Here is a 15,354-nt window from a genome sequence, read left to right on the forward strand (position 1 = left end):
CGGCTTCCTGGTTCATAGACAGCAATCTTCTTGCTGTGTCTTCACATGATAGAAAGGAAGAGAGAGCTCTCTGGAGTCTCTTTGAAAAGTACACTAATCCCATGCATGATTGCTCTACCCTCATTACCGAATTGCTTCCAAAGGCCCCATTTAAGTACCATGACACTGAAAATTAGGTTTCAACATATGAATTTTGTAGGGAAACTTTAACATTTAGTCTATATGTGTTCTATACTTATATGTACACCCATATATACATAGTTTTTAAATGCATATTAATTTACATATATGTTTACATAAGATATTTAAAAATTTTGGTATCATCCATGTTAGTATAAATAAATTTTAATTTCAAAAGTTTTTTGATCTCGTATCTTCTGTGAGTGACTGTCCTATTTTTCTTACTCTCTGCAACAAACTCCTTAAGAGATACCTGTATATTTTGTCAGGATTTCTTTACTTCCTGTTCTCCCCTAGCCTCATTTTCATCAGATATTTGGATACTAGGGCTCATGTTTCCTACTTCTTTCAAAGCTCAAACAATAGGGTTAACAATGTGTGAGAGAGGGGATAGATTATATGTTAGATGTGCTAAGTTGCATGAACCTAACAAAAGCAACTTCCTGCTCTTGAAACTTTTTACTTTCTGCCTTTGTGCAGTATCAAGGCCACCTTTGTGCACCCTCTTCAAACTCCCACTTTCTTTTACAACTTAACCTCCATATTCATTTCCTACATCCTAAAGGCAATGGCTATTTTTTAACCTGTATGCTTCCTAAATTGTCTGTGTTATATCCTGCTTTAAGCTCCTTCCTTTTTCTTGGATTCCAGAAAGTCATTTTTTGTTTCTTCTTTTTCTCTCTAATATCTGTTTCAGTGGCTCATTTCTATATGAGCCCTCTAAGCAGTAATCCGACCTCCCATGTCCCATGTTCATATTCTCTGCCCTCCCTTCGCCTTAGTATTCACTAGGTAATTTCATTCATTTTCATTCTCTCCCTGTCTCTTCCTTCCACTGACTCCCAAATATCCACCTTTCAGATCCAACCTTTTGGTTGAGCTACAGATTTAAACTTTTAGTTTTGTATTGACTACTTTTTTAAAAAATTTCCTCATTCAACATTTGAAACATAATCTCAATATCTCTGTTAAACCCACACCCCTTGTTCTACCTTTTGTTTGGAATCAAGGACCATTCATCCCATCCAGGGTCAATAACCAATCATCCAAATTAGACCCAAAGTAATTCACAATCATTAATTTGTATCTTTGTAGAATCCTTCTTTCCTCTTCATTCTAACCATTCATTCCCCTTTATTTAGATGCCTCTTTGTTTCTCACATAGATTATTACTTTAACTTTCAGGCTGGTTTTAACAATTGAAATTATATCTTCATATAGCAATGCTTTTCAGATTTATGACCTGATAAATCCCCAACTCCCTATTGATCTTAGAATAAGATGCAAATTCCTTGGCCTGAGAAATAAGGTATTACCCAACTTTTCTTTCACTCCTCATGACCACTCACCTTTTCCCTTATGTTCCCATGAGCCCAAACTCTAGTCCTTCCCCACCTATCCTTAGGTCCTTTGCATCCCTATGACTGTCATAATTTCCTCTCTGATCTGAGTGCTCTTTGGAATCCTTCTCTTTGCAAACACTGTTAATTTGTAGGCAAAAGAGTGAAGAAATCTTCATTCATTCTGGAAAAGAGATAACAATAAAAATACATTAGTGAATGGGATCAGTTTCTTGATTTCTCTTTTGGCTGCCTTATTTTTGGTGTATAGGAATGTAACTGATTTCTGTACATTGATTTTGTACCCTGCAACTTTCCTGAATTCATTGATCAGTTCTAGAAGGCTTCTGGTGGAGTCGATTGGGTTTTCCATGTAGAGTATCATGTCATCTGCAAAAAGTGAAAGTTTGAATTCTTCTTTGCCAGTTCTGATGCCTTTTATTTCTTTTTGTTGTCTGATTGCTGATGCTAGGACTTCTAGCACTATGTTAAACAACAGTGGTGAGAGTGGGCATCCCTGTCGTGTTCCTGATCTTAAGGGACTATAGATGCTGGCGAGGGTGTGGAGAGATGGGCACCCTCTTACACTGCTGGTGGGAATGTAAACTGGTGCAGCTGCTCTGGAAAACAGTGTGGAGGTTCCTCAAAAAACTATCCATAGAACTCCCTTATGACCCAGCAATAGCATTGCAGGGGATTTACCCAAGAGAGACAGAAATGCTGATGCATAGGAGCACATGTACCCCAATGTTCATAGCAGCACTGTCAACAATAGCCAAAACATGGAAAGGGCCTAAATGTCCATCACCTGATGAGTGGATCAAGAAGATGTGTTATATATACACGATGGAGTACTACATGGCAATGAGAAAGAATGACATATGGCCATTTGTAGAAAAGTGGATGGACCTTGAGGGTGTCATGCTAAGCGAAGTAAGCTAGGCAGAGGACAGAAACCATATGTTTGCACTCATAGGTCTAACAGGAAAACAGGAGAAACCTAATGGAGAACCAGGGAAAGTGGAGGAGGGAGAGAGAGTTGGGGAGAGAGAGGGATACAAAACCTGAGAGACTACTGAACACTGAAAATGCACTGAGAGTTGAAGGGGAAGGGGGAGGGGGGGAAAGAGGTGGTGGTGATGGAGGAGGGCACTTGTAGGGAAGAGCACTGGGTGTTGTATGGAAAACAATTTGACAATAAAATATTATGGAAAAAATAAAATAAAATAAATAAAAATACAAATACATTCTACCATATGTGTATCGAAGCATTCTGCATATATACTTCTGTTATAACCTTTATTATATGTTAATGATTAGTTATAAACGTATTTTAAATTTAGAATCTTCAGATTCAACAAGCACTTTCTAATTTCCTTGTGGCAGAGAAACCTGAGCTCTAAATACTAAGTTCTGCCTTAGTTCTAACAATTCACCAAATTTATATTCCATGGAAAATCTCTTAACCGTGTTCCTCACCAGTGTCTCTTCTGCCAAATGAAGATAATAATTATACTTTCTTTATGAGTTATTCTGATAATTATTTGGGATAATATATGTAAGTTTCCACAGTCACAGTTCCTAGATCATATTGTGCAAACTACAAACGTTGCTTCCCTCTCTTTTTGCTTTCTTCTTCATCCTTGGCACCATAAACAGTGTCAGGACATAGGGAATGTTAGATGAATGCAGAAAAATTTGTTTGTTATAGTTACTGTATCCAAACCATCTCAAGACTTAATGGCATCAAACATTAACCAAATAATAACTTTTATTTGGTTCACACATCTGTGATCAGGACTGGGCTTGGTGGGGACAGTTTGTCTGGGCTACACCTGCCATCAGCCTGAGTGACTCAGAGTTTCAGAAGCAGAAATGATTTAATGATCCCCGTACACATAACATTTGATGTTGGCTATCAGCTTGGACCTTTGCCAGGGCTGTGGCAGAGCTCCTCTACCAGTGCATTTCATGTGGCTCTTGGCTTCTTCACAGTACGGACAGTGGGTTTCAAGAGCACCAGTCCTAAGGGAAAGAAACAAGAAGATCTATGGCCTTTTGTGATCTAGCCTGGAAGTCATGCAGCATTGCTTCTGCCACATTCTATTAGCCAGAAATGAATACCTAAGTCCTATTCATATTTAAGTAGAGGGGGATTAGACTGCATAATCCGATAGGAATAGTGTCAATGAATTCACACAAATGTTCTAAAATCATCATGCATCTCTCCACCTATCAGTGTTAGCGTCTGTACAAGGCTCGTGCATTGAATATAGGGATGAGCTCGTTGGAAAGCATCAAAAACCCAATATAGAAATTAGGGATCTAGTAAGTTAAAGGGGAAACCAAAACAAAGCAAAACAAAAACAAACCAAAAAAGCCCAAACCTGGATCAGAATTCTAAAGAGCTGAGTTCTAATTCCTGATGTGCCTGGCTAAAAGCTAACTGAGCCTTAACTATGACCAAGTCACTTAACTTCTAAGTCTCAGTTTTCTTATCTCTATAATGGGGAGAGTGGTCATTATACAACCAATCACACAAAGCTTTGAGAATCAAAAGAGGTAAATCATATAAAGGTATTACGAATGTTGTGATATAGATAAAAAGTTGTTCTTGGAGTTGGGGTAGATGAGAAAAACCATCTTCATTTTATATAACAATAGTATGTATACTCTGATTTGTTTTTACCAGCTTGTAATACAGACTCCTTTTTCTTTGATTTTTCCTGGTATAAGAAATGATTTTTAATAAAGGCCACCACTTTTATCTAGGTACCAGGAAATTTAATTAGCTCTTCATGCAAGATGTTCTGCAGGTGCCCACTGCAGTATTACCTATACCACCACAGTGATATACTCTATATTCAGTCATGTATTTCAAGAAAGTAATAGCAAGTGACATTTCACAATCTAAGCTTGTTCTGTTAAAAAAATGGATTCTAGGTTTATAGAAAATGTCAAAGAACATCAAAGAAAATATCTGACATTTAAACCACCAAGAACTCCGGTACTCAATATATAAAACGAAAAGGGTAACTAATGTGTGCACTCTGAACTGTATATTACATATTTTTATCCCTCTGTTTAACAATACCTTGCACTTACATGGCTTGTTTCTTCGAAACTGTTTAAATCATCTCGATTTCTTCATTAAAGTTTATTATCCTCATTTAGTCATGCTTATATGGAATTCTTCATCACTCAATCTGTGATGTGCTTGATTCTTTTTTCACTCTGTCTACACATATGTAACCATATGATAAAATTCTAGTAACTGGTAAGTTAATTGAAATGTTGATTGATCTACACTGGAAAACATTCTGCATCTTTGGCTTCAATGAAGTGGAAACACCTCTTTAACACAAGACATGGTGAACAAAGTTAAAAAGGAAAGGCCAGCCTGAAACATTTCAAACACATGACTGGCAAAAGATCAAAATCCAAAATATGTGAAATATTACTACAAATAAAGAAAAGAATACTAAACAAAAATGATTATAGAATAAAGATGAACAAGAAATTCACAGAAATGAAAATCCAAGTTGCTAGTGAACACAGAAAAATATGCCCAGTATTACTGGAAATGGGGAATAATGTATTAAATAATAAAAAAATACCATTTTATACCCATTAAAGGATTCAAGTTCTAAATGATAAAAACTTAACAAAATCAGATTTTACCAGAGCTGCAAAATATAGAGGTCCTACACACTGCTTCCTGCTAGCTTATAAAGTTACATAATGACAAGTGATTAAAAATATGCAATTAAACATAAATTAATATTTAAGAAAATAGCTCTTACGAGAAACTACATCTGTGAGAATCATTTGTTCAATCATAAAAGATTCATTGAATATCTTCTTTATGACAGATTCCGTAGTAGATGTCATAGGGAGAAAATGTAAAAAGAGGAATCTTTAGGGGACAGGGGTGCCTGTCAGTTAAGCATCCAACTTTTGGCTTGGATCATGATTGCACAGCTCATAAGTTTAAGCCCCACCTAAGGCTCTGAGCTGACAGTGTTGACCCTGCTTGGGATTTTCTCTTTCTCTCTTTCTCTGCCCCTTCCCCACTCATTCTCTCTCTCTCTTTTCTCAAATTAAATAAACTTTAAAAATAAGGAAATAAAATAAAAATTAAAACATTAAAAAAATGTGGAGCACACAATAGGCACTGAATAAAAGATAGATTTAATAATATTTCCTGAAGTTTTGATATACTATTTACTAGAGTTTCATCCCATTGCACACAAGTCAATTTATAGTCATTCATAATAACAATACAGTACATAAGTGTGTAAATTCTAGAGATATACTTAGGAGTATTTTTAGTCCTCTTCTAGATGATACAATCTTTTAAGAAATCACGTTCTTATTGCCGGAAAATAACTTCCAATGACATCTTAAAATATGGATTCTCAATATGTTATATCACAAACAACTTTTATAGAATAGATGTGCTCTTGAAAAATATGTTACCAAACTCAAAAAGCATCTCAAGTGATTTGGTTGATATTAATATCACAGATACTGGGTAAAGAGTTCAGAAATGATAGAGTAGGATAAAGCAATGATTCTGAATTAATTTGCTATCAAACATAATATTATAGAATATAAGAGTATATCTAAGTTAATAATATACCTACTTCACCAAGAGTGGGAAAAACATAATTTAAAACTTTTTTTGCATTTATATCTTTACGTTTTCCAACTGTGAAAGTAGAGGATAATCTTATTTTAAGTGTTGACATAAATTCAGACACATAGTGTATATCTCCCTGCTTTAAAATTCTTTAATGTCTCCTCACTGCTGACAGGACAAAGGTTAAGCCTCTTATGGAAACATGCAAGGCTTCTAGAATCTGGCTTTTCCCTAACTCCCTAGTTTTTATATTTTACTTTCCCTTAAAGTTCAGTAATACAGAACTATTTGTGGTTCTCTTAAAAGGTTAGACTCTTTCTACCCTGTTCTTTGCCCTGTCTTATCTTCTGACCCAAAACATTTCAAAGCTTCAATTCCTGTTGTGCCTCCTGATTGGAAAATTCCCTTAACAGAACTCTTACCACCTCCTTCTTTTCATGCAAAGCATCTTTTTCATATCTTTTACATAGCACTGAATTGTTGTTGTTTTTATTTCCAAAAGTCTAACATTGTGAATAAGAGCATGAGCTTCAGAGTTAGATAGACAGGAATTAACATAAGCGTTGTCAATTAAAAGTTGTGTGACCTTGGGCAATTTACTTAACTTCTGTGATTCATTTGTAAAATGAGGATAATAATACTTAATATATGTTATGTTAATATCATATAGTGTTATGAGGGTTAAATAATTTATAAAAAGAATGAGAACTGAGCATGATACCAAGTAGGTAACAATAAATAAGGAGTAGATATTATTATGATGACAATTTATTATTATTTTAACATCACTTTTATCTTTTCTCCTCATAACTTGTAAGATCTTTGACATAATTTTTTAAAAATTTTGTATCACCTAAAGTTAGTGCTTTGGCTGGAATATAATATATGTTATATTAATGTTTGGATGAATAATGAATGATTGAGTGGGGCTGCTGTAAATGAACAAAATATTCAAATTATGGTTTGTCCCATACAGAGCAGATGAGAATGATCAATTCTTCTTTTCTGGAGAAATTACATATCTACAGTACTATTTCATGATATTGCTGAGCAATATTTTTTCATTCTCTAAACATGAGAAGTTGCTTACACATGAAGGACCTTAAATTTCATTCTCTAATTTAGATCCATCTCTTTGAAAATAACCTGAAATAGATGGAGTGGTTGCTAGTACTGTGTACCTGAAAATTCAGCTGGCCAGGCTCCATTGCTCCCTACCGCTTAGATACAGACCCTGAGGAATCTTGTGAGTGGAATTTAAGTGTTGTAGTGTTAGGGGATACAGGCGCAGGATGGGTTAACAAAAGGGCGTTTTGAAATAGACATTCCCGGGGCCACCTGCGTGGCTCAGTCGGTTAAGCATCAGACTTCAGCTTAGGTCACAGTCTCATGGTTCGTGAGTTCGAAGCCCACATGGGGCTCTGTGCTGAAAGCTCACAGCCTGAAGCCCGCTTCAGATTGTGTTTCCATCTCTCTCTGCCCCTCCACTGCTCACACTCTGTCTCTGTCTCTCTTAAAAATGAATAAACATTAAAAGAAAATTTAAAAAAAAAGAAATAAGCATTGCCCAATGGTTCAGAAACAAATGGATCAAGTAGGAAATGCGAAGAACTGATGATGGTAAGACAGATGGGAGAACCTCCAAACCCAAATGCTTCTGTTTCCCAGCATTTTATTTAAAAGGTTTTAACTATGTCATTTGTGATGTTGGACATTGACTTATTTGAATGGGTTAAAAATACTCTGAGACTGTAATTCCTCCCCTCAGGTGGCCAAATTATTGAGCCGTCTAGTTTAATTCTGGTAAACATTTTCCCAGTGAGGATTGCTAATATTCCCACTGGACAAACTGGAGAAGCCACAGAAGGCCAGATAAATATTCCACTGTAAATAAATTGACACTGCCGTTTATCACTAGTCTCTTGAGGGTTTAGTCAGCGTTGCATCCACAAAGCCTATAAGTCCTAGTAGAGCTCAGAAAAATTGAATTTCAGAATATGTAAGACTGAGTAGTCCCTAAAGTAGAAACATGTACCGCAAAACCAGCAGTCTCCTTCCAGGCCAACTTCCCTCACCCAACTTAAGGAAATCACACACATCATCATCATTATCCTCATCATCCTGCTTTAATTAAACACCACTACCTCTAATATGCATACCATACATATGACTTTCAACACCAAGCTCCTGTGACAATATGCCTGATCGCCACAGTGACCAAGTACAGATGTGTCTGAGGCCAGCTGCTCAAGGACATACATTACTCCAGAAATTCTCTTAAGAGAATTATGGTGGGGTATGGAAGAAAAGACACAAACTTCACTATTCTATTAGTATAGCAGGAAATCTAATGCAGTCACTCTCTCAGATTCCTGACAGTGAAAGGGGAAAGCCATGGATTATTTTTTGTTTCTATCATTTTAGGTTAAGTTTTCTAAATTCTCCCCAGGGAGTAAAAATAATGAAGTCTGTTTTGTTTTCCTTGGAGTCAATCATTTTTCCTTGGAGCTCGCTATGAGTTTTTGTTCTTGAGACTTCATTCTGTATCCAGTAGTTTTAGTGACATTTTTGGGCATTAAAGTAAGAAAAAGCTGCATTTGACTTGTTCTCTTATTTCCTTCTCTGCATCTACTTTAATCTCATCTATTATTACCCCAAGATGGATGCACCACCATAAGTACTTTGATAAAGATAAAACAAGACAATGTCTCAAAACACTTATAAAATGCATTCTTATTTATTTTTCATGAAAAAAATTTATTTTCCATCCATTGCAAGCTTGCCTAACAAGCAGACTTCAGATAAAAATCACTATCAAATTGAATTCATCTGTAAAACGCTGTAAAATGGCTTATCCACTCTTATCAGGGGAGCCTTTCTTTTGAAATCAGAATTCCAATGAAGGATTTTTGTGAAATGGAGTATTGCATCTATTACTAGAACATATTGCTTGCTTTCAGGAAACAGACCTGAGACAAGACTCTGACTGACCATTCCCAAATATTCCCACCTCTTATGAGAACAGTATAAATCGCCAATGGGCCCCACTTCATGGGTATGAAATCGATCCTGTGTTTACATGTCCTTATTGTCCTGTCCATTCCTGGAGTGAAGTCCTGGAGAAACAAACTTGCCTACAATACGGCTTCATGTCAAATTAGCATATGGCATAGCATATGGAGTGACAACTAGATGACTGGGTTCTCGTTCCTGAGAAGATGCAAGAAAAAAAACTTGCAGAAGTGACACACCTCTCACTGAACAGGCAGCTGCCCAACACGCAATTGTCTCCCAGTAGACTGGTACTGGCAAAGACAACTGTCTTGACTGAAAAGAACACTGCCAAGAAACTGACCTTAGGGGGAACGGGAGAGCACAGAGCATGATATTTACATCTCTTTGAAGTTTCTTTCAAGTTTTGAAAATCACCTCTGAAAATATACTCAATTGTGACTAGAATTGTATTTTCTGTTTCTCTCATAATAGTTTTGAGACAGGAGATGCACTGGAAAAAATACTTGTTCATTCTTATATTGTCTCATGTTTTACACAGTCTGCCTGAAATAAAACAGTCCAACAGATTAGTAATATTAAAAAGATGTGTTAAAGGTTCCTTTCTTATCTGTCTCAATTTAGTAGCTTAGAGTGTTTAGAAAAACTCTGCTAAACCCACAGTGTATTTTGGTCTCCCACACATTCTGAAGAGAAAGCACTAATCCCCTCTGATTTTCTTTATTTTGCAACTATTGCTAATTATTTCAGTATTACACCCTTTACCACACAACTGTCAGTAAAAAGCACTTTGAAGATGTCTTATAATCCTTTATGTGGGTGACCAGTTTTTTCACAGCTTTTTATTTGAATCAACTTGTAAAATCCCAGCAATCAGAACTCTCATTGTATCTCAAAGAAATGACTTTCAAAGTATTAAATTTAATTCACTTGGCTACTACATTTTCAGAAGAATATATATAATAAAGATATATATATGTAAACATCTATGTAGTGATATTATCAATGAACATTTCAGAAGCACTGGCGATAACTTCTGTCTTAAAGACTTTCACTAAAACTCTAGTTCACACAAACTTGTTTTAGAGAATTTCTGTATTTTGCCACCAAATAATGAGTCATTTCCACAGCCTCAAATACTTACAACTTTAATTGCCCTCATGGATGAATCTAGCTTTTCAAGTACAATGATAGCGACTCTGAACTTCATTCACTCAATTCCTTCTTACTAAAACTGACCTTCACCTACAGGGTTTCTATGTTCAACTTCATATGTTCTTCATTGTCAATTTCCCATCGAAACACAGAATGAGTTCAATTTATATGTACTGAATGCTATTGAGTCTTAGTTTCTGGAATCATATTACCTTTCTCAAAATGTAATACTTTTGCTTGAGAAAGAAGGAGTAATGTAAGTGGAATGGATGATCCCCATTAACCATTCTACCAAGTAAGTGACTGTCCTGGAGTAAACAGGACATGAGGGATCTTAGTCATAGTTTCATGCAACATATTTCCAGAATGCAGGATTGGAATTTCAAACACAAATAGCAATCTGTTTCAGCACTGAAGGAAAATGTATTCGACTTCAGGAGACGTAGGTGATCTGTCCTTATTTGGAACTTCACAAACAATATATTTGAATACAGGAAATATTCAAGGTAGTAGCCATCTTTAGAATCTAACATTTGTGGATAATACAGTTTTGTTTTATTATTAACTTGCCCATCACCTCGCACACAGTATGTGATTCAATCACAATAAGTGATTATTATTCATTATTTTATTATAAGCATAAAATGACCACAATTGCCAATTTTTTGTTTGTTTCTTGATGGCATACCACATCCCTGACAGTGGTTCCTTCAAACCTTTCTCCTTTTCTGAAGTCCCACATTTATTCTTCCCTCATCATTTGTATCAGATATACAATTTATACTGTTATTTTTCAAATTAAGTTTTATAGTATAAATATTTTAAATTATCACATTTCTCTATGTAATATCACCCCTTTATATTTAAACACCCACTCTTTCTTTAACCAGTATCTCAAGAAAAATAAACCTTTTCCAACTCAAGGCTAAGACCTCACCTACATATAAAGTCTCAAAATTCTCCTTTTACTCACTTTTGTAATTTCTTACTTTGATCTCCATTCTATTTCTATCACTTGAATCCATCCTCAGGTCTTTTCAACTAATGATCAACTATCTTCAATCCTGCTACAAAGCAAGAGACAGCAGCTAGTCTATAATTCACTCTTCCCAACTGAGGCACTCCCGGGAAGAGATTCTGGACAAAGAAAGAAATGTCTCAAACAAATCTAACAAACACGGTAACAAGACCTGTTGGTGATATTTACTAAAAGGCTTTCAGCAGAACATATGTATTCTATCTGTTTTAATTTTTCCACCTTGCTAAAATTCATCTGTGGCAGCTATTTATTTATCAGAGTATAAAATTATTGGAGTACAAAATGGAGATAATTTTTAATAAATAAATTACTGCCCTTTGTGTAAGTGATGCCATGCATGGATAATTTGGATATCACATATGTTAAATCTGGGTTGAAGTGTGTTTTAGTGAAGGAAATTTTCTGAAGCATTGTATTAAAAGTTGTCAGACTTTATTTTTCTGCGGCATGTGATTACCTATTTCCTTTAAATCAGTAATCATCAGACAAAAGGCTATCTACTAAAGAGTTGTTAAAAAAAAGTAAAGAAAAGTGTGTGACAGAGACCATGTCTAGCCTACAAAAGGCTAAAATATTTGCTATCTGGCCATTTATTTAAAAGAAAAATGCAAACCTTATTTAAATTGTTAGTCAAGTTTGACTCCTAGGTAAGATCTATGAATTTTGTGAATCTTATCTAACGATTGGCCATTTCTGCTATCACTTCTGTTATCTTCATTAGACTGAAAAACTTTTTGAAAGAAGCAAGAGTCATTTAAAATCAACGTATCAACAAATGTAATAATTATCTCATTCACCCAGAAACAGATCCATTTATACAGTCAGCTAATTTTTAGTCAAGATGTCAAAATATCCAATGGAAAAAGTCTTTTCAACAATGGGGCAGAAATAAATGGTGTGATGGTTAATTTTGTGCCAACGTGGCTGGGCTATAAATTACCTAGAAAAGTGGTCAAACACTATTTCCGGTGTACCTGTGAGCATGTTTTGGGATGATATTAACATTTGAATTGGGAAACTGAGTGAAATAGATTGTTCTGTTTAACATAGGTAGACTTTATCCAATCAATGGGAAGCCTGAATAGAACAAAGACTGAATAAAAGGGAGCTCCGCCCACCTGACTCTTTGAGCTGAGACATCAGTTTTCTTCTGCCCTTGGATTAGAATTTACAATGCCACCTCTCCTGTTCTTCAGGTCTGTGGACTCAGAATGGAACTACACCACCATCTCTCCTGGGTCTCTAGCTTGCCAACTGCAAGTCAGAGCCATTGTCAGCCTCTGTAATCACATGAGTCCATTCTCTCCCACATTCATGCTCTCTCTCTCTTACAATCCTTCCCCTGTCCCTCTCTTTCTGCTGCTTGCATGCCCATTCTCTTCATGTACATACAGAAGAAGGTCATGTGAAAATGATAGTTGTTTTCAATCCAGGAACAAAGACCTCACCAGAAACTGAACTCTACTGAAACCTGATTTTGGACTTCCCAGTCTCCAGAATGGTGAGAAAATCAATTTTGTTGTTTAAGCCATCCATTGAGGCATTGTGGCATTGTAGGGTTTTATTATGGTAGCCCAAGCAGATTAATATGACAAGTGGTTGTTGTAAAATTCTTTCAACTCTGTTATGTGCTCAAAATTTTTCATATGAAAAAGACTAATTTTTTTTTTTAATCATGAGGGTAATGATTAGGAACATTACCTTTGGAATCATAAAGAATTGGGCTCTAATTTTAGCTCTGCAACTTTCTAATTGGGTAAAAATAAATATTATTTAACCTATTCTAGCCTTGATTTCTATTTTTTAAGTTTATTTATTTATTTTGAGAGAGAAAAAACATGAGTGGGAGAGGTGCAGAGGTAGACAGAGAATCCCAAGCAGGTTTCACACTGTTACCACAGAGCCTGATGTTGGGCTCAAACTCATAAACATTGAGATCATGATCTGAGCCTGAAACAAGAGTGGAAGGCTTAAAACTGACTGAGCCACCCATGTGCCCCTAGCCTCTATTTCTTATCTGAACAACAGGAATAACAATAAAATACCTCTTTCTGAGTTTGATGTAAGCATGACATAAAATATCATATATGTTAGTATCAATCATGATGCCTATAACATATTAAGTGCTCAATTAACATTTGCTGCTAATGTCATTTTTATGTACTATTATCTTGCAGATTTTTCTACATACTTTGAAATGACTAAGAAACAAAATGTGAAGTGCTGATCTTAGCTTGCAGGCATATACCAAGCATTAGGTTAATATGTGTCCTTTCAATGTTATTAGACACTCAATCACTTATTAGTACTCTTCTTCCCATCAACTCTCAGGGTAAAAAAAAATGTACTATTAAAATCCAAATAACAGGATAACTTGATTATGAAATATATTAATTTTAAAGACTATTTTATTTATTTTTAGTAAAAAACAAACTTGATTTCTATTACCACAGTGATTTGATTAATTCTGCTGAAAGTGGCAAAATAAGAAAGTATACATTTTTAACTATAAAATAGGTAACTATAACTTAAAATAGAAAAATTCTATGTATTCTGTTAATAGAATATGTGTATGTTCAAAAAATAATAAAATAAACATATGTATAACTACCATCCAACAGAAATATTTCCATTACTTTGAAGCCCTCTCTATGTTCCTTTCTATCAAATGCATGCTTCTTCCATTTCCCTCACCTTTCCAAAAAGTAAACACTGTGGTGAATTTTCTGTTAATCATCCACCCTAGGCTGCCGAGCACAGGGAATGATCACAACTTCATGAGCTCAGCTGTTGGATTTAAATCCTGGTTCTTAGGGCCACCTGGGTGACTCAGTTGGTTAAACATCTGACTTCAGATCAGGTCATGATCTCATGGTTTAGGAGTTTGAGCCCCATGTCAGGCTCTGTGCTGACAGCTCAGAGTTTGGAGCCTTCTTTGGATTCTGTGGCTCCCTCCCTCTCTGTCCCTCCCCAGCTTGCTCTCTCTCTCTCTCTCTCTCTCTCTCAAAAATAAACATTAAAATTTTTTTTAAATTAAAATCTGGATCTTCTACTTTATAGCTGTGTGATTTGGGAGGGATCTCTCTGTATATCATTTTCTTTCTGTAAGCCATTTTCCATCTTTAAGTGGGAATCACAAATATACTAAAAATATAGATTGTATTCTTTTAAAGTATCTGGCACACAGGCCCTTGGGTATGTTTTCTATTGTTATCTTGCTTTTCTTCTTAGTTTAACATGTTTGTATGGCTCTCTATAAAATATGTTTCTGAAATTCAACTGATTTTAACATTTATAGACATGGGATCATCCTATGTATATTAATGTGTAACTTGCTCAAAATTATTTGAGATCATTCCAAAAAATATGCAATAGTAAGTTTTTTCTTTGTCACTGTCCTGTGACATTTTACCATATGAATATATGATCATTTAATTACCTATCATGTTGTTGATAAATATTTGGGCTATTTCTAAATTTTTATATTACAAACAGTGATATCAGTTGATTAAGCTCAACATCTAGACAGAATGCGTCTATGCACTGGTAAGCATTATCTATCAATGGCGTCCCAATTAATTTGGAAGACTAGTAAGTTACTGAGTCAAATTCTCTTTCGTATTTAAATCCTGTATTGATCACCTATTTAAAACTTTTCTCCATTTAAATCAGTATTTAAGAAAAACTTTTTCACCACTTTGCAAAGCATTATGGATTTTCAATTTTGCTTTTTATTAAATCCAGTTTTATTTTCATGGAAATGACTAAGGAAGTCACAATTAGACTGTTATTATTGAGTTAGCCATACACAAAATACGTTTTGAGGGGCGCCTGGGTGGCTCAGTCGGTTAAGCATCTGACTTTGGCTCAGGTCATTAGTGGGTTTGAGCCCCATGTCGGGCTCTGTGCTGACAGCTAGCTAAGAGCCTGGAGCCTGTCTTCAGATCTTGTGACTCCTCTCTCTGACCCTCCCCTGCCCACGTTGT

General features: G+C 35.5%; 1 long non-coding RNA gene across 4 annotated transcripts in view; it reads right to left on the reverse strand.

Annotated features, from left to right (window-relative positions):
* Position 1: 1 nt before the first annotated feature.
* Positions 2 to 15,354, reverse strand: part of LOC115278510 — a 112,868-nt gene continuing 97,515 nt past the window's right edge. For all 4 annotated transcript variants that reach the window (XR_003902983.1, XR_003903006.1, XR_003903008.1 and 1 more), the window contains 3 exons: positions 3,417 to 3,545; positions 1,530 to 1,704; positions 2 to 39 (listed from right to left, as the gene is read on the reverse strand). This is a non-coding gene — a long non-coding RNA (uncharacterized LOC115278510). The remainder of the gene's footprint in view (positions 40 to 1,529; positions 1,705 to 3,416; positions 3,546 to 15,354) is intronic.

This window comes from Suricata suricatta, chromosome 1 (assembly GCF_006229205.1).
Source record: "Suricata suricatta isolate VVHF042 chromosome 1, meerkat_22Aug2017_6uvM2_HiC, whole genome shotgun sequence".
Lineage (NCBI taxonomy): Eukaryota > Metazoa > Chordata > Mammalia > Carnivora > Herpestidae > Suricata > Suricata suricatta.